At 36.1% G+C, this 16,298-nt stretch overlaps 1 protein-coding gene across 3 annotated transcripts in view; it reads right to left on the bottom strand.

Annotated features, from left to right (window-relative positions):
• The window catches only part of ATL1 (atlastin GTPase 1), an 83,866-nt gene that overhangs the window by 55,113 nt on the left and 12,455 nt on the right, over window positions 1–16,298 (bottom strand). The window lies entirely within an intron of this gene.

The following is a 16,298-nucleotide window of genomic DNA, read 5'->3' as shown; positions in this document are numbered from 1 at the left end:
TATGGGAAGAAGTCTCATTATAATGTAGACAAAACAGGGACACCCTGCATGGCTCTGTCGGTTAAGTGACTGACTCGTGATTTCGGCTCAGATCATGATCTCACAGTTTGTGAAGTGAAGCTGATAGTGTGAAGCCTGCTTAGGATTCTCTTTCTCCCTCTTTCTGCCACTCCCCCTCTTCAAAATAAATAAAGAAACGTTTTAAAAAATCCAATGTAGGCAAAACACCATATTAAAAATTCCTTTTTGGTAAGAAAACTTCTAAAAACAGAAATAATTTTTATTAAGTAGAATGAATAATAAAATAGAATGCATCTGTGGAATATTTATAAATACATAGTCATTGGTTTGCATCTCATCTAAAGTTAAGAAAGGCTTCCTATCTGAAACTATCATAACCATCAATCTATACATATATTTACGCTAATAAATATTGACATATAAAATACGTATTTAGATAAGCTACAACCCAGATATCTATCAACTGATAAACAGATAAACAAAATATGGTATATCCATTCAATGAAATATTATTCAGCAATAAAAAGAAATGCAGAACCAACATGTGCTACAACATGGATAAACTTTGAAAACACAATGTTAAATAAGGGGTCACAAAGTGCCACATACTATATGATCCCATTTATATAAAATGCCAGGAATAGGTAAATTTGTAGAGACAGAAAGTAGATGAGTGGTTGCCTAGGACTGGAGAGCAGGAGGGGATTAGGAGGTGATGCAAGTTTTCTTTTGGGGCTAATGAAATGGTCTAAAACTGAGTGATGAATGCACAACTCTGAATAAACTAAAAGCCTCTGAACTGTACACTTTAAACGAGTGAATTGTATAGTATATAATTATAGCTCAATAAAACTGTTAAACTAGAAAAACTTCAGTTCCTATTAAAAAGGTCAAAATTGAAATCACAGCCTAAAAATTTCTGGAGAATGGAAACTGTCTTACTCGTGTTTGTACTTCTTGACAAAAAAAACCAAAAAAAAAAACCAAAAAAAAACTTTTAAATGGAAGCTCACACAGTAGGTACCCAATACATATTTACATTAATATAAAGTAGTTCTGAAAAAGTATTGAGATGCACAGTACTATTAAGAATAAATGTTATGTGCTTGACTCATTGTTCATAACTACATTTCAACCAAGCAATCAAGATTATCTTTGTTATAAAGAATCTAAAAATCCTTTAGAATGCATGCCAAGTTTCTTTAGCACCAGATTTTTACTTTCTTAAATATGTTTTGCTAAACTAAATTTGTTTCAATTCCCTGAACACTATGCAAATTTTTAAAAGGGAAAGAGGCAGACAACAGGATAGAAGAAAACCAGATGGGAATTAACATTTTACTATGGATGATACAAATGTATGGCTCACAAAGGGAAAACTAAAAAATATATATACTGTTTCATCTTCTCATATAGTGGATTTTATGTTCAATAAAGACTTCTGGGACTTTTCCATTCTACGTGATATTCTAAATCACTGGAAGCTGGCCACCCAGCTATAAATTTATATATGTTGAAAGGGAATCTTCAAAAATTTTAAATATGGAAAATAATCATTTTAATATATTGGAGATGCTGGGAGTATGTATTTCTAATTTTCTTGACTGTAAACTTGGAAAAAATCTATACTTCATCTTTCCAGCAAAAATTAAATCCCACAAGATGATGAACTATGAGGACATTGGAGCCTTTACAGAGAAAAGATATAGCACCTAGGAAACGGTTTCTTAGCAACTGAAATTAAAAGGAAATACATTTTCTTACACTGTTAAATCTCTTTTGAACAAATAAACTTGAAAAATGACTGAAAACATTTGTCTGAATGACCCAGAATGATTTCCAAAATCACAACAAAGGGAGTTCATATAGAAAGGGACAAAATGGGTCAAGGAAACAAAAACAAAACATTAACTCACAAAAATGAATCTCTTAAAAATGTTTAAGCAAGAGCAGAGATACGAACTACAATGAGATGATTACACATAGATCTCAGAACACTACCATGCTGACTCTCAGATTGTTCTGCTAGCAATACCCTTAAGGAAGAGGATTTCAAGGAATAATGCAGGTCCTACAACTTCAGAATCTTAGAAGAAATAAGTAAATCACTTAACAGTCTGTTTATTTTAAATACAAAAGCATTCCATAAACTATTCAATGGATGCCTCTAGAAGAAGAATGCCATCATGATTCAGGCACTGTGTGTATGTGTGTGTGTCATATATATTCATACACACGTGAGAAGACTTAAATAGAAAGGTAAGTAACAGATAAAAAGAAGAAATACAGGGGTGCCAGGGTGGCTGCGTCAGTTGAGTGTCCGACTTCAGCTCAGGTCACAATTTCACGGTGTGTGAGTTCCAGCCCAGCATCACGTTCTCTGCTGTCAGCACAGAGCCAGCTTCAGATACTCTGTCCCTCTCTGTGTCTGCCCCTCCCCACCCCTGCGTGCACTCGCTCGCTCTCTCTCTCTCTCTCTCTCAAAAATGAATAAACATTTAAGAAGAAATACTAATGGGTAAGAGACATAGAGGGAAAAGTTCAGTCTTACTAGTAACTGAATAAATGCTAATTTTTAAAAAATATTTGTTTATTTATTTATTTTGAGAGAAAGAGAGCACACGTGCATGAGCAGTGGAGGGGCAGAGAGAGAGAAGCCCAAGCAGGTTCAACCCTCAGCTTGGAGCCTGATGTAGGACTCGATCCCATGACCATGAAATCATGACCCGAACCGAAATCAAGAGTCATATGTTTAACCAACTGAGCTACCCAGGTGCCCCGATAAAATACTAATTAAAGGAGATAAAGTTTTTGGCTATCATAACTTGCAATGCTTAAAAAAATATAAACAGTTGACCCTTGAACAATATTAGGGGTGCCAACCCCCCACATGCTCAAAAATCCACATATAACTTTTGACTCTCCCAAAATACTACTCATAGCCTACTGTTGGCCAGAAGCCTTACCAATAATAAGTCAATTAACACACATTTTCTATCCCATAGCTATTATATACTGTATTATTACAGTAAAGGTAGAGAAAAGATGATGTAATTAATAAAATCAGAAGGAAGAGAAAATACATTTATATACTGTTATCAAAAAAACCTCTGCATCTAAGTGTTACTAGCACAGTTAAAACCCATGTTGTTCAAGGGTCAACTGTACACATAGAGTTGGAAACATTCAAAAACATTAAAAAAATGTACATACCCTTTAATAAAACAATTCCATTTCCAGGAATTTATCCTAAGGAAATTATCGAGACTGTGCATATGTATTTGTCTACATAAAGGTTCATTATAGCATTATTTATAGAATGACAAATTGGAAACAATCTAAATGCCTAACTGTAGGATAACGGAAATAAATTATGTCATGGCTATGCTATGCAAAATATGGACCCATCTGAAATCATGTGATTGAAAAATACCTAATCATAAGAAAATATATTCACCTATTTTAAGAAAAAAAGCAGATGGGAAGTATTATTTCCATTAAGGCAAACAAACAAATACACCTGCAAGTATAGTCATTGAAAAAAGTCAATTTTAGAAGTATTTGGTTTCTCAGCAATTGTCTGGGCCTTTAATCATCTTTGACTCAGCTATTTGGAAAATTTTGGTTACCCTTTCTGCTGAATATCAACTGTGTCATGTTCAGGACTATCTCCACCGTTCTAATTTGCAGAGACTATAAGTGTGGGAGGTAAAATACTACAGTTCTTATAATTGCATCTTAGATTTCTGATTTAGATTTTGCCCATGAAAGGCACTCATGACCTCTGGAAGAGACAGCAAAGAAGAAACTTACACTGTCTTCTAGTAGAACGGATAGATATGAGAGCAGACAGAGCCCATGAGGCTTGTAGCACATGGCCAAAGGTATGGCATTGTTCTAATTCACAGACAGTAGCTAACATTTTGGGCAGATGGTCAGGTATTTCAAAGAAGTATGTGTCTGGACCTTTGGAATGGGCATGGAGTATAAGTATAGTCAGTTCCATGTGAATGCTCACCAGACGGCATTCACTGCAGAGAAGGTACTCAAAAATCAGATGGACAAGATGATTTGTTTTGTGTGATCTAGTCAGCCTCCTACTCCAGCCAATTCTGCTCAGTATGCTCACAAACTAAATCAGCAAAAGAAACATGAAGCATCTATATTAATATCAAACAAAATGGACTTTGGGGCAAAAAGCATTCCTTAAGATAAAGAGGATCACTAGATAGGAATAAAAGGCTCAATTCTTCAGGAAAATGTAAGAAGTCCACATTCATGTGCACCTAACAACACAGCTCAAAAGTCAATAAAAGCTTGACAGACCAAGAGGAAATTAACAAATCCACTATCATCTTTTAAAATTTCTATCAGATTTTTGAAGTATCTATCAGATATCAGTATCTGATAGATCAAACAGCCCAGAAATCAGAGTATGGAAAACATGAATATACATTTAATAAGCTTAAACTATATAGAATTATTGAATCACTACAATGTACATCCAAAACTAATATAACACTATATTTTAGCTCTACTGGAATTAAAAAATTTTTAAAGTGATTTGACAGCAAATGCAACCTTTAAATACTTTATTTATATTAACTTATTTGTCTTTAAAATAAACCCATTCATTCACTCTTCTTTAAAAAAAAATAAGCTTGAGCTAGCAAACATATATAAGCACAGTCCATCAAAAATTAGAAAACATAAAATGCTTTCCAGGATTTTGTGGAAATCTATAAAAATTAAACATGTACTAGGATGACAAAGTAAGTTTCAACAAAGTTCACAGCATGAGTATAAACACGAACAGCTCAATACTGTAGCAACTAACCACATGAGGCTGTTTAAATTGACTACAATTAAATAAAAGTAAATATTTGGTCTTCATTCTCACTAGCCATACTTCAACCCTTCAAAAGATATACATGGCTAGTGACTACCATATTGGACAGTACAGACACAGAACATTTTTATGACCACTGAAAGTGGTACTGCTATATAATATTAACTAGAGTAAAATTAAGTATCACATAAGTAACAAAATTTAGAAAAATCCATACTTTCTTTCTTTTTTTTAAAGATTTTATTTTTAAGTAATCTCTACACGCAACATAGGGTTTGAACCCATGATCCTGAGATCAAGAGTTGCATGCTCTACTGAGTGAGCCAGCCAGATGCCCTAAAAATCCATACCAAATTTGTACCATGGTACAAATCATTGTAGACATTTAAAATACTTGAAACTAAATGAAAATTAATCTACTGCATATCAACATATATAGGATACAAGAAGACAAGCTGAAAATCAGTGAGGTCAGTATCCAACTTTTTAAGTTAAAAAGAATATAGAATAAAATCAAAGAAAGTAAAAAAATAAAATAATAGAGATACATGGAAATTAAGTAAATATAAATAAAAAAGGAGAGATTAAACAATAAAAGATATAATAAGGAAAACACAACTTTAAGCAGAGAAAATAACAGATAATTAAGAACAACCTCATGCTAAGCTGATGTATGGACAGATTCCAAGAAAAATACAAATTACTAAAACTGAATCAAGAAGAAATAAAAAGCTTTAATTGTTCCAAAACCTATACTGAAGCTAAATCAATAGTTAAAAATCTTGGGGCACCTGGGTGGTTCAGTCAATTAAGCATCTGACTCTTGGTTTTGGCTCAGGTCACGATCTCATGGTTTTGTGAGTTCGAGTCCCATGTTGGGCTCTGCATGGACAGTGTGGAGCCTGCTTGGGATTCTGTGTCTCCCTCTCTCTGTCCGTTCCCCACTCATGTGGTCTCTGTCTCTCTATAAAAATAAATAAATAAACTTAAAAAAAATAGTTCAAAATCTTACTATAAAGTAAACAGTAGTTTTAATAAACTAGTTTTCCCAAACTGGATCAATCTAATTTTATATAAACTCTTCTAGAGAATAGGAAAAAAAAAAAAAAAAGAAAGAAAGAATCATCTTCCACTCATTTCATAAAGTTAACATAGACTTGATATATTGAAATTCAGACAAAGTAAGTTTGAAAAGGGAATATTGATTATAAGCATGCTTGAAAATATTTTTAAAAAATTAGAAAATCTAGCAACATATTTAAAAAGGTAATACAGTATGTCTTGGCTTATTCTAGGAAGGCAGGATCACTTCAACACAAAAGATACCTTAATGTAATTAAACACAGGAACAAATTAAAGAATAAGAACCATATGATTATTTCAATAAATACAGAAAATGAATTATAATTCCGTACCCAGTGATAATTAAAAAAAAACTTTTATTTAGGAAAAAAGGAGAATGTTCTTATTCTAAGATAAGAAAAAGACTTAAAAGATAAAGACTAAAAAGGAATGAATAAAGCTGTCAATATTGTAGGTGGTATGCTTCATTACATAGAAAATTCTACAGAATCAAAGACAGTTCATTAAAATTAATAAGGAGCACCTGGCTGGCTTTTTGGTTAAACATCTGACTCTTGATTTGGGCTCAGGTCATGATCTCATGGTCAGGATAGAGCCCCATGTTGGGCTCTGTGCTGGGCATGGAGCCTATTTGGGATTCTCTCTCTTTCTCTCTCTGCCCCTTCCCAACTCTCACACATGCACTCTTTCTCTCTGTCCCTTTCTCTCTCTCTCTCTCTCTCTCTCTCTCTCTCTCTCTCACACACACACACACACACAAATATTAATGAGAGAGTTTTGCAAGGTTGCTAGATATAAGATAAATATGTAAAAATCAATTGCATTTTTATTAATAGCTAGTAAAAAATATAACAAGGAAAAATCATAGCAACTAAAAAATACAAGGAAAATAATAAATCTAACAAATAAAAGCCATCCCTTCAATGAGAGCTTTTAAACTATTGAAAGACATAAACAAACAAAATCTAAATAAATGAAGGAATATACTATGTACATGAATAGAAATATTCAGTACAGTAAAAATTCTATCAAATTAATCTACAAACAGGATACAATTTTAATTTAAAAAATCCCACTGGGCTTTCCAAAGAACTTGAAAACCTGATTCTAAAATTTTATACAAAAGCAAAAGCCAAGAATAAAGAATAGTTCAAAACACCAATAAATAAGAACACAATGAGACAATCTGTTCTACCATATATGAAGACACTATGAAACCACAGGAATTAAAACTGTTATTGACACAAGGATAGACAAAGAGCACTGGAGCACAATAAAAAAGTGCAGAAACAGACTCGCACATATTCAGGAGTAATATCTGACAATACAGTTTGGAGATCAATGGGAAAAAAGTGTATTATTCACTAATGAGTCTGGGACACTTGGTTGTCCATATGGAAAAAAAAGCCCAAGAGATTTCTACATACTAGCCATAAAAATAAAATCCAAATAGTTCTAGAGCTTAAAATGAAGTTGGGAAGTCTGCAGAGTAGGAAGCACCAGGAATCTGTGTCCCTACCATGACAACAATTACACTGACAGAATCTACCTGATAGAACTATTGGAACTCTGGAAGGCTTACAACTTCTGGGGGGAGGCATGAATGGTAGATTGTGGTTAATTTTAGTCAATTTCAACTCTTAACTCAGCAGCGGCTACTGATCCTCCTCCCCTCAGCCCTATGGCAGGCAGTTAATGCGCATTACACACAGCTTACAGAAGTCAGGATAGTCAGTAAGGACCCTGTCCTCCAAAATTTGGGGATTTGTGTTCCAATTGCTGATTGCTGCTTCTTATCACAAAGGTACAGACACAGAGTTGTATTCTCCCCCATTGCTGACTGCCACTTCCTTCTCGGTGAAGTGACTTCCAGGAGATTTAATGGGCCAGTACCTTTTTGGCGGGGGTGGGGGTAAGGTGGGGGGGGTGGGAAGGGGGAAAGGGGGAGTGGGGGAGAGGGAGAAGGAAAGACAGAGAGAGAGACAGAGAGAGAGAATCTTAAGCAGGCTCCATGCTTAGTGCAGACCCTGGCATGGGGCTCGATCCAGTGACCCTGGGATCAAGACCTGAGCCAAAACAAGAGTCAGATGCTCAACCAACTGAGCCACCCAGATGCCCCAAGGGCCAGTCCCTTTTTTCCCTTCTTCAGTTTTCACTTTTTCCTCTTTTGGGAGTCAGACATTAAAGATTAGGATATTCAAAGGTAACTGCATACACAGGGAAAATAAAAAACTCACCACACATGCCCACAGAATGACAGAGGCTCAAAAAAGACCTGAGAATGTCTTAACTTTATACCTCAGGCTGATTGTCAGCATAAAGACATATATTTCATCCTATAATGATGAAAACAAACAAATCCCAAACACAGGAAACCCTGGGGAAGGAAGAGAATCTGACTTTCCTATTTTTTTTTTCATAGTGCTTGCTATTTATTGAAAAGAATGTAAATGTTTTTTCCAGGTGGTACTGAGGAGATGGGCGGAGTGCTTGTTTTTGTTTGTTTTGTTTTTAGCATGCACACATCTGTGGGAATGCTGCAGTTTTGAAAGAAAAAGGCCAGTTGTGCAAAACTGATGCATAGGAGAAAAGAAATGTCAACAATTTAGCTCCCAGGCACACTAGGCCCCTACAGCAATCTGGTGGGGCAGGGGAGGATTCTGGGAGTAGATAGGGAACTAACCAAGTTGAAAGTAATTTTCTTATTTCTCATCACATTATTGGATTCAAATGTCCAGTCTTAACAAATCACAAGGCATGCAAAGAAACAGGAAGATATGACCCATTCAAAAGAAAAAAAAAAGTAAATAGAAACCGTCCCAGAGAAAGACCAGATGGTGAACCTACTAAACAAACATCTTATTAAAATGACTGTCTTAAAGATGCTCAAAAAAACTAAATGAAAATGCAGAAAGTCAAGAAAACCCTGAACAGAAATGGAAATATCAACAAAGAAATAGACATAAAAGAAGCCAAAAAGAAATTCTAGAGCTGAAAAGTACAATAACCGAACTGAAGAACTCACAAGAACAATTCATAGGGATATTAGAGCACGCAAAGGAAATGATGAGCCGCTGGAGACAGGGAAATTGAAATTATCAGGGTTGCAGAAAAGACGGAAAAAGGATTGAAGAAAAATGAACAGAGCCTAAGGGAAACACAGGACACTATCAAGCAGACCAACACACACATTGTAAGAGTATGAAAAGGAGAGGAAAGAGGTACAGAGACTTTTTTGAAGAAACAATGCCCTAAACTTCCCAAAATTGCTAAAGGACATGAATATAAACATTTAAAGGCTCAACTAACTCCAAGTAGGAGACCCACACTGAGACATATTATAACCAACTTGCTGAAAGACAAAGACAAAGATAGAATTCTGAAAGCAGCGAGAGAGAACTGATATTACGTACAAGGAATCCTCAATAAGATTGGCAGCAGATTACTCATGAGAAACTTTGGAGGCCAGAATACACTGGGCTGATATATTCGAAGTGCTTTTTAAAAAATCTGTCAACTGGGGCGCCTGGGTGGCTCAGTCGGTTAAGCGTCCGACTTCGGCTCAGGTCGTGATCTCTCAGTCCGTGAGTTTGAGCCCCGCGTCGGGCTCTGTGCTAACAGCTCAGAACCTGGAGCCTGTTTCAAATTCTGTGTCTCCTTCTCTCTGACCCTCCCCCATTCATGCTCTGTCTCCCTCTGTCTCAAAAATAAAGGTTAAAAAAATTTAAAAAAAATAAAAAAATAAAAAATCTGTCAACCAAGAATCCTGTTTGGCAAAAATGTCCTTCAAAAGTGAGAGAGAAATTAAGACATCTCAAATAAACAAAAGCTGAGAAAACTTGTTACCACCAGACTTGCCCTGCAAGAAATGTGAAAGGGACTCCCATGGGTTGAAGTGAAACCACACTGGACAGTAACTCAAAACCATCTGAAGAAATAAAATTCTCAGTAAAGGTAAATACTTGGGCAATTATAAAAGCTAGTATTATTAAAACAACATTCTGTAATGTTGTTTCTTTGTTTTCTACATGATCTAAGGTACCAATATATTAAAAAAAAAAACAATTACTAACCTAAAAATTAGCATTATGACTTTTGTTTATAATTTCACATTTTGTTTTCTACATAATTTAAGGCACTAACACATTTTTTAATTGAAGTATAGTTGATACACAATGTTACAATAGTTTCAGGTGTACAATACAGTGATTCCACAAGTTTATACATTATGCTATGTTCACAAGTGTAGCTTCCATCAGTCACTATATAACCCTATTACAATACCATTGACTATATTCCCTGTGCTGTACCTTTATCCCCATGACTTATTTATTCCATAACTGGAAACCTGTATCTCCTACTCCCCTTCATCCATTTTGCTCATTCTCCCCACACCGCCCTTTTATCTGTCAAGCATCAGTTTGTTCTCTGTAGTTATGACTCTGTTTCAGCTTTTTGTTTTGTTTTTTTGGATTCCACATAAAAGTGAAACCATATATGTTTTTCAGTCTGACTTATTTTATTTAGCATAATACCTTCTAGGTCCACTCATATTGTCACAAATGGCAAGAGCACATCTTTCTTATGGATAATAATATTTCTGTGTGTGTGCGTGTGTTTGAAATATACATACAGAATATGCATATTTTGAATTAAGTTTTCATTTTCTTTGGGTAAATTCCCGGTAGTGGAATTACTGGATCATGTTCTATTTCTATTTTTAATTTTTTGAGGAACCTCCATACTGTATTCTACAGTGGCTGCACCATTTTACATTCCCAACAACTGTGAGGATTCCTTTTTCTGCACATTTTGGCCAACACTTGTTATCTCTTGTCTTCTTTATTCTAGCCATTCTGACAAGTGTAAGGTTACATCTCATTGTGTTTTTGATTTGCATTTCCTAATGATTAATGATGTGGAGCATCTTTCCATGTGATTGTTGGCCATCTGTATGTCTTGTTTGGGGACTAACGCATTTTTAAAAATAACGATTAGTTTATGTTTTGTACACATACTGTATAAAGATGTAATTGTGTGATGTCAGTAACTAAAAGGGGTGCACATAGAGCTAAAAAGGAGCAGAGTTTTTATAGGTTATTGAAATTTAACTGATATAATTTCAAATTAGAGTACAGTAACTTTAGGATATTAAATGTAATCCTCATGGTAACCACAAAGAAAATAGTTCTAGAATGTCTTAGTTCAGGCTGCTATAACAAAACACCACAGACTGGGTAGTTGATAACGAAATTTAGTTCTTAGTTCCAGAGGCTAGAGGACCAAGATTAGGGTGCCAGCATGGTCAGGTGAGGACCTTCTTCCAAGTCAAAGAGTCCGCACTGAATCCTGGCATGGTGGGAGGGGCTAGGGAACGCTGTGGGGCTTTTTTAAGGAGAGGGCTGTTCATCCCATTCATCTTATTCAGAGCGTTTCACTCTCATGACCTAAGCATCTTCCAATGCCCCCACTTCCTGTACTATCACATTTCACATGAATTTTGGGGGGATACCAATATTCAAGCCATAGTGTATGCTATACACAAAACATAAATGATAAGGGAATTAACATGTTACACTACAGGAGCATGTGGATGGCTCAGTCAGTTAAGCATCCGACTCTTGGTTTCTGCTCTGGTCATGATCTCACAGTTCATTAGATCAAGCCCAACATTGGACTCCATACTGATAGCATGGAGCCTGCTTGGGATTCTCTCTCTCTCTTTCTCTCTCTCCCCCCACCCCCCCATTCTCACACAGATGCACATGTACATGCGCTCTCTTTCTCTCAAAATAAATAAATAAACTTTTAAAAAGTTACACTACAAAAAATTATGAGAAAATTAGTAAATTTATGTTTATAAAAAATCTGTTTTACATATTCTTTTGTACAGATACTTTTCATAAAATTTTATGTAAAATAGGAAAAGCCTCTAAATGTAAAAACACCCCACCTTTTTTTTTTTTTTTTGACCAAAATTTTCTCACAGTAGACCATTTTCCTGATGATCACAGGTTCCATTTAGAGTCTAGTCACTGGTTCTAAAGATAGTAAAGACTACAGAGTTTGAAACAGAGCAAAGATATAACCCAGGAGTCATCAAGACAAGGTGTAAGCAGATACAAAGTATAAAAAATACATATCTTTGGGAAAATGTATTTGAGAAAAGATGTCAGGAAGGCAAATTAGCAAAATGAGATGGGAGAGTCTGTAGGGGAAGTACATGTATGACTCATTAGAAATTTTATTTTGTTTCAGAAGGAATAGATACATACAGAATGAGGCGAGTAAAAAGGCACAAATAGTCTCATTTTAAGAAAAATAGAAAACAACCAACTGGAAAAGAAAGAAAAGGAAGTAACTATACTCAAGATCATTTATAATCTTGCCTCAAAAAACAAAAACAGAAACCTAACGCTTTTTCAACAGACTTTCCCTATACTTACTGCAAATATTATTTTTCTAAAGCATCAGTGTACTGACAGTTTCTGTTACACGGTAGAAAAACCAAATTCCCATGTGAACTCCCAAGTTTTAAGCAACTGTAATTAACAAAAACAAATTTTAAAGAATGCACTTTTGTTTTGCTTCTGGTAGTACTTAAATTCTAAGCTCAACATTGAAAGACTGCTTTCCGAGCTACTGCCTCTGATAGCCATCTGTATCTTTTATTTTCCACACTAGTACATTCTTCGCCTTCTTTTCTAGTCCAAAGCGATTAAGTTTATACAGCATTGATTTCTTATACCAGCTTAAGCCTAGACGGCTTGACATGGCACCTCTTTGGCATACTATTTTAGTTCCTGGCCTTCATCAAGTGGACTGGGGAAGCAAACAACCCTGAACTTAAACCTCAGATCTATAATTTATAAATTATGGGACCTCTGGCACATTCCTCATGCTGAGTCTCGGATTCCTTACATATTAAAATGAGAATAATGTCTACCTCTGAAAAATGGACTTTTAAATGCTTACATTTATTGAAACTTCTGGTTCGGTGTAGATTTAGGTATAGGTGTTGGGATTCTCAGTTCTACTCACAGACCTGCTTCTCAGTTGTATCTCTGGATATGATCCTCAAATAACATCCCCAATTCTTGGTTAGTATAGCTGCTTTTTTTGCTTTGTAACTTCCATGGTCTTATTAGAACCTAACAGGTCACTGATCACTCAGATAAAAAGATTAGCTGTGATATGGTCCTATAGTGTACTTCTCTCAATTTTAGGTATCCTGTACAAATTTTGCAAATTCTCTCTTGCCCTTTTCTTGGAAATAACTATATTTTCCAATTCTGGGGAGTCTACCTTTGGCCTTGACCTAGTGCTTTCTAACTTGTCTGAAATATATTTAGCCAGATGATAAGGTCAGTTCATTGTCTTAAGAAAAATAATAAAGCGGGGCGCCTGGGTGGCGCAGTCGGTTAAGCGTCCGACTTCAGCCAGGTCACGATCTCGCGGTCCGTGAGTTCGAGCCCCGCGTCAGGCTCTGGGCTGACGGCTCGGAGCCTGGAGCCTGTTTCCGATTCTGTGTCTCCCTCTCTCTCTGCCCCTCCCCTGTTCATGCTCTGTCTCTCTCTGTCCCAAAAATAAATAAACGTTGAAAAAAAAATTAAAAGAAAAAGAAAAATAATAAAGCTATCATCTGAGTTTTTAAAAGCTGAGTTTTAAAAGCTATCACCTGAGCCTGTTTTCTCTCTACCCTCACACCATGCCCCATTATCTTATAAAACATTCCACAGCATTATGCTATAGAAAATCAATTAGAAGGCAACCCGAGGTTCTGATTTCCTCTAACTTACTAAATATATGATTTTTGCCAAGTCATTTAACTTATCTGAGACTCAGTTTTTTTATTTGCAAAAGAGGGATTATGTCTACTCAGAGACTGAAGAGCAAAGGCAATAACGCAGGTGATGGGCATTAAGGAGGGCACCTGTGATGAGCACTGGGTGCTGTTAAGTGATGAATCACTGACTGCTATTCCTGAAACCAATATTGCACTGCATGCTAACTAAAATTTTAAAAAATAATGATGCAGGTGACTGTGCCTTAAACACTGTAGTTCTATACAATGCAGCAGATATTTTCAACTCCTAAGAGGCAGTATAGCATGCTGGTGAAGATAAAAAGAATTTGAAGTCAAACCGCCAGAGTTGGAATCCTGGCTTCATCACTTACCTTTAATATGTAAAATGAGGATTACAGTATCTACCTCATATGATATTAGCTCAGTGACATTAGCTATTAATGTTATTTTTAAATGCCTACTCAGTGTTAGGTATTACACTAGGTGCTGGTAATAAAATGAAATCAGGACAGACATGGCTAACATCTTTGCCAAAAAAGCTCTATTTCTTACTCCATGTTACTACCTTTTTCTAAGTCATTTACATCACACATACTTTATTTCTTGAAGTTTATTTATTATTTATTTTGAAAAAGAGAGACAGAGACAGACAGCATGCACACACAAGTTGGTGGGGGCGGAGGGGAGGAGGCAAAGAGAGAAGAGAGAACTCCAAGCAGGCTCCATGCTGTCAATGTGAAGCTGGATGTGGAGCTCAAATTCACAAACTGTGAGATCATGACCTGAGCCAAAACCAAGAGTCGATGCTTAACCAACTAGCCATCCAGGCACCTCACGTCATATATACTTCATAGCAAAGAAAAATCCGAGTACTAAAGCACTTCCATAGAGGATCAAGACTGCACAATTCCAATATTTCTTTTCTGTGAAAATTTCCAGTGACCACACTTTAGTATAATACTTTAGTATTTCTTTTCCTAATTCATCACTTGAGTTGAGAGTCTCTTGATGACTTCTGGGTAAACCATCTGGGACATGTTCCCATCAAATATAAATTATCCAGTGCTCGTCAATCACCTGAAATGCTAATTAAAAGGCAGATTCCTAGACTTCATATCAGCTATTGATTGAAAAACTCTGGCTAATTTGCAATGACATGGATGGAAATAGTATAATGCTAAGAGAAATAAGTCAATCAGAGAAAAACAAATACCATATGATTTCATTCATATGTGGAGTTAAAGAAACAAAACAAATGAGGAAAGGGAAAAAAGAGAGGCAAACCAAGAAACAGACTCTTAACTATAGAGAACAGACTGATGGTTATCAGAGGGAGGTGGGTGGGGGGCATGGGTTAAACAGGTGATGGGGATGAAGGAGTGCACTTGTTGTAATGAGCACTGGGTGATGTATACAAGTGTTGAATCATTATATTGTACACCTGAAACTAATATAACACTGTATGTTAACGAGACTTAAAATTTAAAAAAAATTAAAAAAAATAATTAAAAAAGGGAAAAACTCTTGCTAGAAGATGTAGAAATATGCATTTCTAACAATTTCCCAATGTGATTTTTATGCAAATCCCATTTGAGAAACACATTTCCAAGAGGAAAAAACCTCCACCATATAAGAAATCTGAAACCAAAGAAAATACTGAAGAATAATGATCCGAAGCTTCACTAAGAAGAACTTTAATGCTCAGAATAAATTTTCACATGCCTGTCTCTTAACATGGTTGAGTCAACAATGCACAGAGATCAAGATCAAAACTGACTTGAACATCCACACCTGAACCATGAGTGTTCAAGAAATTCCTAGTCTAGCGGCGCCTGGATGGCTCAGTCGAGGGACCCACTGTTGATTTAGGCTCAGGTCATAATACCACAGTGAGTTCGAGCCCCACATGGGTCTCTGCACTGGCAGCTCAGAGCCTGCTTAGGATTCTCTCTCACTCCCCCTTTCTCTGCCCGCCCCCCCTCCCACTCTTTCTCTCTCTCAAAATAAATAAACTTTTAAAAAAAGAAAAGAAATTCCTACTCTAGGCCAAGGAAAAGTTAGGGGGACAGTGAAAACGCTTACTCATAATCTCCTAAGAAGCAAAGAAAACAGTGTTATTACAATACTCACACTTACTGAGGTTTGGTAATCTCAGAAAATGCAACTGCTTTCTCTTAAATTCATACAACTAGAGCCAGACCTCCCTGCCCTAGCTCCCCACACCTACCACAAACGTTGCCTACTGGGAGTTAAGTTGGCCCTGTGAACAACCAGGCAAGGAGAAATACGGTCTTTTGATAAAAGTAAGCCCCTCCAAAATTTAAATTTATACCTCCTGGTCCGATGGACAGTTATAGAAGAGTTCTCACTGAGACACAGAAGAGATCCAGGAGCTCCAAACTCCTAGAGGATGTGTGTAAACTTTCCAAATAACAAAGCTAATGAACAAAATATTTCTCTACCCACCGAGGAACAGTGGCCTGAGATCTGCTCTGGGTCAGAAAACAAAATGCCCTGAAAGGCTTTGGTTCCTAAGAT

This window comes from Prionailurus viverrinus, chromosome B3 (assembly GCF_022837055.1).
Source record: "Prionailurus viverrinus isolate Anna chromosome B3, UM_Priviv_1.0, whole genome shotgun sequence".
NCBI classification, from domain to species: Eukaryota; Metazoa; Chordata; class Mammalia; order Carnivora; family Felidae; genus Prionailurus; species Prionailurus viverrinus.
Note: the sequence above shows the minus strand (reverse complement) of the source record. Positions and strands in the feature narration are given on the sequence as shown.